The sequence below is a fragment of the Anoplophora glabripennis genome, unplaced genomic scaffold (assembly GCF_000390285.2).
Source record: "Anoplophora glabripennis isolate ALB-LARVAE unplaced genomic scaffold, Agla_2.0 scaffold1641, whole genome shotgun sequence".
Lineage (NCBI taxonomy): Eukaryota > Metazoa > Arthropoda > Insecta > Coleoptera > Cerambycidae > Anoplophora > Anoplophora glabripennis.
The window spans coordinates 657-9,065 of record NW_019417793.1 but is presented as its reverse complement, the minus strand read 5'-3'; the positions used below and the strand labels follow the sequence as shown (position 1 = coordinate 9,065).

Below are 8,409 nucleotides of genomic sequence, written 5' to 3'. Positions count from 1 at the left end.
ATATATATATAAGTTTTAACGGGGACCTACATCATTTGCTGCGATTTCACGTGAATACAAAAAACCTGTGGCATGTAAACTATATTTTTGAGACCGCTTTTCTAAAAAATAATTGTTATGCCACTGCGTAAAGCAGAAATAACATTTTTCAAATTTTCAATGATTTTCCAGCATAAAAGGTATACTTGTTGAATATCGCTGAGAAGCACCGTTTTTGAAAAAACTGCGTTTAAAGTCAGCAAGGAAGTGCAGTTCGTGGATAACGTAACTTCATTAACTTCACCAATTGTGTTATAGAAACATAATTTTTTTATAATTAAATAGCATTAACGAACATTAAAATATTTTAATATTTTACAATATACTGTTTACGTATGATATTTCAGGTATTACAGTTGTAAAACATATCAAACAATTAAGAAAACTAAAATAAAATGAAGAACTAAGAACATTAATTAAACATTAACTATGTTAAGATTATTTTCGAAATCCCCGCATTTGACTGAAAACATATTCGACATTTTTTCACCGAACAGTGAAAAATGATAGGTTCAGGTTTCTGATAGCATTTACAGCTGCAACTATTCTTTGCCACAGTTCATCTCTATTATTGATAGAAGCAGCACAATAAACCATGGCGTTAATATAACACCAGAAAAATGAATGACGCGGATTTAGATCCAGACTAAGTTGCGACCATGGGTGTTCACTTCCTCTTCCTATCCATTGATGAGGAAATAAAATAATAAATAATAATAAATAATGGTTTCTTACTATTAGAGGATAATGAGCAGGGGCACCATCATGTAAAAACCACATGTGAGCTCTCATGTTCAAAGAAATTTCTTCTAATAGTTCAATTAAATTAGATTGTAGAAAGTGAGATAATTTTGGCCGTTTAAAGATGCAGGAAGTTCAAAGGGCCCAAGATGATCGTTAATTATTCCGAACCAAATACTGAACTTAAACTCATGCTGAAAGTGTCGTACAGTGCTTTCATTTGGATTTTCTTCGGTTTACATGTGACCCATTTTTTTTAAATGTACCCTTACAGGTAAATGTCGCCACATAAGTGAATAAAATTTTATTTATAAAATATGGATCTTCTGCATTTTTCCATAAGATGAATTGGCAAAAATTTCTTCTTGTAAAAAGTCATTAGGCAATAAATTATGCACTGGTGTGTAATGTTATGGGTATAGTTGTTCCTGAAGAATAGTGGAAACTGCAGTTTTACATAGCCTTACGTTTGTGGAGATTTGTCGGATATTCGTTGTTGGATCATCTTCTACCAAATTTAGTACCTGTTCTTGTTACCGAACAGTTCGCATTGTAGGTCTACCATGAATACCGTTTTTTTTAAATGTAGCGCTTTCTCTTAATCTTGCAAATAATCTAGAAAACAATTTTTAATCAGAAAAAGAAATCACATTTATTCAGATCTGGTGATCTGGGTGGCCTTTCAGAAGGAAGATTATTTCCTTGTTCTAGCCATCTATTCGAGAACTTCTGGTTCAAGAGGTCTCAGACATTAGCACTAAAATGCGGTGGAGCACCATGGTGCATGAACTACATTTGACGTCTTAATTGCAAAGGTAAATCCTCGAGTAGTCCAGGTAGAGTATTTCGTAAAAAAAAAAATAAATAACTTTCACCATTCGGCCGGTTTAGTAGAATAACTGGCCCAACCAAATAACGTCCGACAATACCAGCCCACACGTTTATTTTAAATTTATTTTGAAAAAGACAAGGATTTTCATCCGAATATTCACGGAAATTATGCAAATTTGTGATTTCTCTGCGAGTGAAACAGGCCTCGTCCGTAAACAGATTCTTCTCATGAAATACCCTGACGTAAAATGAAATTACAAAAAGTTAGTCTTTGGCCTAAATCTTGGAGTAACAATTGTTGAATATTTTGGATATGATAAAGATGAAGCAGATTACGTCTTATAATTCGGTGGACCATGGTATGTGGTATATTAAATTGTCTAGACAATCGCCTAGTGCTGATATGAGGGTCATTTTCAATACTTCTTAAAAGTTGTACGTTGTTTTTTGCGTTTATAAATGATCCAGTCTCTCGAGCCCTCTTCTCAACATTAGCAAAGGTCTCCCGGTGTGGAATCAAACGATCAGAAAATCTTCCTCGGTACTCCTGTACACTATGTCGACGATTACCCTCACAAAATCAAAATTAACATGTTCATGAGCGATCCTAGCTGTTGTACTGGGTGTCGCGAATGTAATTCAATGCCGGTAGGGGTAAATAGCCCTTGGAGTAGTTGTTTTTCGCGGCACTGACGACTTACATTGTGTTTCGCCCTCTATAGGCGACATTCGTGCAATAAAGTACCTGGCAAATTTTAGCAGGTCGCTTCCACCGTAGTAGCCATTTGAATGGCATAGTGGAAGTCAGCGCGATAGATGGAGCCTTTGTGCTTCGCGTACTATTAACATGTTCATTTTTTCACAAAATGAAAATTTTGCAGGCATTTTCCAAGACGATGGAATAGTATGTGGTAATGCGCAGTCTTTGTAAACATCAAAAATTACACCTGAAATCATAGCCTACTAATCTTAAAACTTTTGTCCGATTCAATTAGTAATGACGCTGTTTCGCAAAATCCCGATTTTCTCAAAAACCGTTATTTTTCAAAAAATTTGTAAGAGTAAAAAGAATTTTTGTAGTAGAGGTGCAATCTTAAATTATTTTTTTAAATGGAAACAAATATTGTATAAGAGACTGAATGGTTTTTTTTAATAAGTAAATAATAACATATTTAATAATAATTAATTTTTATTTATAATTTTAAATGTCTGAATTCTTGTAAATTCATTAAAGAAAAAATGAATATAAAACTTAATTTACTCATTTATTATTTATTGCACGTTTTCAAAGGCTTGGGATCTGAATCGGATGGAGACTGGCATGACCATGTGAGTGAACATTTGTCCAACTCAGATACCGAACAGGAGATTGAGCCATATGATGAAATCGAAAATGAGCACGATGAACCTACAGGCTATTACCAACCTGCAGATTATGATCAACTTGCAAACGGTGGTCAACGTTCAAACGGTAATGAACTTGTTGGTGATGACCAGCCTGCAGACGATAATGATCTACGTGTATCAGCAAAAAATGTCCGGCGATGGCGGTAAAGACGGAAAAACTAAATGGGTTCAGTCTCCAGGAAATCAAGCTGTAAGAACTAGAAGTGTGAATATAGTGACATAACTACCTGGTGCCAAGAGAATAGCAAAAGCAACCAAGACGCCGTTGGAATGTTGGAGCCTCTTTCTGGACGTTATTATGCTAGATAATATTGTCAAAAACACAAATGAAAAGATAAATCATAAATCACAGAATTACACTGATAAAGATATGGAAACTGACACAGTTGAATTGAAAGTTGTATGGGGACTTCTCTATTTAGCTGGACTCCTCCATTCATTAAGGCAAAATCTAGAAGACTTGTGGACCAATGACAGAATTGGGGTAGATATTTTCAGATCTACAATGCCTTTGAAAGGATTCCAGTTTTTACTTGTATGTTTTCGATTTGATTCTGCAGGTACTAGAAACAAGAGACGTCGTATTGATAAATTAGCACCCATAGAGCCATATTCAATCATTTTGTACACCACTGCCAAGAATGTTACACTCCAGCACAATATATAACAATTGACGAAAAATTTGAGGCGTTTAACGGCCGTTGTGGATGCAGGCAATACATTTGCAACAAACCGGCCAAATATGGCATCAAAGTATTCGCACTTGCTTCGCAAGAACCTTTTACATTTTCAACTTGGAGGTATATGTAGGCAAACAGCCGGATTTACCTTTTTGTCTGAGCAACATGCCAGATGATATAGTTTTGCGACTCGTAGAACCAGTTCCAATAGAAATATCACCTTTGATAATTCATTCGCAAGCTATCCACTCCTCATGAAACTTCTGAAAGAATACAAAGTCACCCCTGTCTGTACTTTGAAGAAGAATAAACAAAAAATACCTCCAGTGATGGTTACAGTTCGAGGTAGAGAAGAAGCTCCATGTTTGGATTCCAGACCAACATTCCCAAGAAAGGAAAAAATATTCTTCTTCTCTCCACTTTGCATCATGACAACAAGATAGATCCGGCAACAAATGAATTGCAGAAACCTGAAGTTATGAATTATCTGTGTATCTAGAAATAGTCGGAGGTGGCCCTTCACCTTGTTTTATTCAACTTTACGGCCATAAATGCCATGATTATATGGAAAAGTAATAATATCGATCAAACTGTTAAAACTCCACACCGAAAGTTTATAAAGGAACTAGGTTTATCTCTTGTCAAAAAAACAAAATACAAATTTCTGAAGCTGCTGGAAGAAATGATCCTCAGGGGATACTTGGTGAACCAGGTGTAAAAAGGCAAAAGGTCTCACGAAGATGTTATTTGTGTCTCAGAAAGGCTGATCAGAAGTCATTTTATACTTGTACTTCATGCAACAGTTACATCTGCATGAATCACTGCAGTCATATTTGTAATGAATGTCAGGCCTCTGATAGCCCTTAAAATGTTTCATTTTTTCCTCCACATGAGACTTCTTGTGTGGTTCAATATTTAATGTTTGCCGTAAAGCAGACAGTTTACAAAAAAATCTCATTTTAATTTTTATTCTGTATTTTTAGTTTTAGTATGTTTTCTTATATATGAAAATGTGAGCTTTCTAGAGTTTATTTTTTTCTGAATATAAAGGTTTATTTATAATTATTTTCTACTTAATATGACCATATTATTAGTGGTAAAAAACCATCAAAACGTTATTATACTAAAACCGCTGTATCTTTTCCATTGCGTCACAAGCAATATTCGTATGAACTAAGATGAAAAATCCTAGTCAAATTAGTCATTGTTTTCATATAATTGAAATGTCATCTCGACAATTCCCAAATCTGGATTTCTGGCAAATTTTAATACTGGCGTTACTGGATATGAAAATTTGCCAAAAAATTGATATTTCAATGCTCAGAAAATATATATAACAGTTAGTACAAAGACGCGATCAAAACAACCGTCAGATTTTTAATCTGAGTGTCAGTTCCGTTTTTAAATGCGCTAGTCAAACTATAGTCTAAAATTAATACCCAACAAATGTCCTCCATTTTCTTTCAATCTAATAAACATAAAATATTGGAACGGGCGTATGTGACAGATTGAGACTATGAAGACATTTATACCATCATTGTATCTCTTTTTAGCGCGTTTAATACTGAATACACGTTTGCAACGACTGTCTTTGAATCGGTTCTACTATATCTTAATTTTAAAATTATTTTGAGAATTTTTGAAAATAGGGATATCACATACTACAGTGTATCTATAGCGCAATTTTTCCCCACCGTGCCAACGCCGGGTTAATCTGGGTTAAACGTCTTCAGATATATTTGCCTAAGTATTATATTCAAAAACTAAAATACCCCGTATTTTGCAAAGGAAGTATTTTCCTACCCATGCTTATGACAACTTTTTTTTTTATGAGTGCTACCAGTAGTCTACTATACATTTATTTTCAACACCCAAAGAGTTGCTTATGTTTAGGTACTAGTTTTTTAACTGAAATTGGATAAATAAAAAATGAGTACAAACATTTTTTATTATTGAATGAACAGTAAAAACAACAATTTTTATACTATTTAGTTCTGGAAATACTGTAAATTTGTAAAAAATATAATTGAAAATATAATTGTGCTTTAAAAAGTTCAATAATATACAAGTTCGAAAAAATTGAAATAAGTGACGTCAAGGACAATCGGTATCCTTGTACGTTCTCTCTTTAAAATAATTTTAAAATTTGAGAAGTATCATCATATCCAATATATATTTAATGTCATTTTTATATCATCGAGAATACCAAAGCTCCAAAAGGATCCGTTTTAAGATGTATATCTTTTTCCTTACAATCATTGTTAGCAATGAGCCTCTGAAAGTGTTTGCCAAATTTCGGAATCGTATTGTGCTATTGTACGAATGGAGGCGAGTACTGCTACAAGGATACCTAGTCGCCTCCGATTTTACCTACTTGGCGCCATTTCAGAAACTACTGATACATACGGAGGCAAGTGCCTCCTATGCCTACTTGCTACCAAGATTTTTTGCTTCATTTGGGATTTTTCATTAGTTAAATGCTCTTTCTGTTTGAGATACCACAGAATTTTATTAAGGAATAAATATGTATACAAAGTTTTAATATTCTAGACCTACTTTGACATTTTGCTTGTTTTTAATATTTTGTCCTTTTTCTAATACAGAAATGGTACTTGACTAGTGCATGAAATATTCTAAATATTCAACGTCTACTGAATTGTAAATCATAGCAACTTTTGTTTCACAAACAGACAGCTGAATTAAAATCCGTTTTTTAACACCAACATTTTTTGTAAGTTACAAGTCGTTTCATCTATCCACACGCTGTATAAATGGAAGAATTTTGAATACAAAAAAAGAAGTAAATATAAATATATTTTACACACTACGAGATTTTATGGATAAATCGTTTATAAAAAAAAATTTAACTATATACAATAAATATTCCTTTATATTCTTCCACTACTTTTTAAGTGTACATGAATATCCATGTTATACCTTAAACTTTTTCTAGAACCATTATATTTACTTTTAATTAGAAACTGTACAACAGAAAGTATTTAAACTGAAAAATAATAAAGTATACAAACCTTATAAATGAATATTACAGCTGATCATTAGTAGTAACCATTATTTATTCTTTTAATCACATTTATTATTGAGTTTATCATGTTTACTTTTACATTGTTTATTTTAATACCTATCTTCGTATATCAAAATTATTGCAAATTATAAGTCAATGCCGACAGTACGAAATTTCATTTTTCGCCTGCGGATAACGCAAGTCCTGCAATTCATAATGACTGACCATTTCCAACCATATATAAAATATTCATGATTTACTAAAAAAATAACTTTTTCACTTTAATAACACAAAACACAACCACATTACCACAAATGTCAGTCAGCTTTAAGAAAATGTGTGAGCAAAATGTGAAATAGTGAAATTGAAATTGTGAAATGGATTCATATAGAAGGTTTGTTCGGTATTAATTTGGTGTAACTGACAAGGTGCAAAAAGATCAAGTACTGAAAATTGTAGAATAGATTTATCAAACATTTAAGGGTAAAAATTGTAAATTTTTTACTGAATATGTATATACGAGCTAATTTCAAAGGATATATTGTCATATTTTAATTTTTATGACCGCGAGAACAAGCAACCGAGATACGTGCCATTATTCTATGGCTAGGAATTGGATTCTATGATTTGAGATCGAGGGGGATTATCCCTCTTTATCCTGCCTCATCTCGTGTAGGCCTGGACAGCCTTCGTAGGTGAGCCCCATCCGTCGTCTACCCCCCGACCGCAAATGCGGCCGGTGCAGCGCTTTGTGGGACCTCATTTTGTCCAGGCTGGGCCCCGCCGGCTAGGGCCCTTTCTTCTGGCGCTCTTCTTGCTTCGCCGGCTCGTCTGTGTAAACTCCGGGGGTGGTGTCATGTTTATGTGTGGTATGGGTGGGTAGAGTAGTGCGGCTATGCAGCCTGGGATGCGCTTTGCTAAGATGGCCCTTAGGTTAGCGCGGAGGGGAGGGGTAAGGAGGGTGTGTATGTGTTTGTGTGTCGTTGTCTTCGTTTCTTGATCCTGGCGGTCTCTGAAACAGAAAAGGTTAGCGGTCAGGGGGGGGGATGTCGTTTGGGTGGTCACCCAGGGTCAAAAAGTTGGTATCTAGGTCTTTTGTGTTTGTCGGTCATATCGGGTACGTAGTCAACGGCTTGCCTGAGGAGGGGATTGTCATGTCTAGCGGCTACGTCAAACCGTTTCTCCGCGTTTTGTCTTACTGTCTATGTAGCGTTTGTGTATTGTTAAGTCTCGTAATATGTCAGTGTTTCTTACGTACCAGAGGGCGCGTCGGTGAACGTGCGGAGGGCTATGTTTTCCACAGCCTGTAGTGACTTTAAGTGGCTTTTTGCCGCGTGACCCCACGCCGTGGAGGCAGGTTAGCTGCGGTTGAAGTACCACCTTGATAAAAGCGTTCGCTTATTCCTTAAACTGAGGGTGTTTCCACCTTTGAGTAAGGGATAGAGCCTAGCCCTGGTGGTCTTCGCTCGCGCCACCGTCTCCACGATGTGCGGTTTCCACGTGAGACGCTGGTCCATCGTCACGCCCAGGTATCGTGTTTGTCGATTCCAGGAGATAGGTTCCTGGGATAGTGTCAGTCTGTCGAGGTTTTGTGGGATTTTTCGTTTGGTAAAAAGGATAGCCGAACTTTTGTTGGGATTAATTTTGACTTTCCACCTGTTGCACCAGGTTTCAAGTTGGTCTAAGGAG

General features: G+C 35.5%; 1 protein-coding gene across 2 annotated transcripts in view; it reads right to left on the bottom strand.

The window, feature by feature from the left end:
* LOC108916612 (E3 ubiquitin-protein ligase SIAH1) overlaps nt 1-7,079 on the bottom strand; it is a 42,780-nt gene extending 35,701 nt beyond the window's left edge. Inside the window, exons 1-2 of one of the 2 annotated variants that reach the window (XM_018722907.2) lie at nt 7,030-7,079; nt 6,728-6,979 (exon numbers count right to left, since the gene is read on the bottom strand). The gene's annotated coding sequence lies outside the window, so the exon portion shown is untranslated. Of the gene's footprint in view, nt 1-6,727 lie in introns of both variants that reach the window. The other variant, XM_018722908.2, reaches the window with a different exon arrangement.
* Between the last annotated feature and the right edge of the window lie 1,330 nt (nt 7,080-8,409).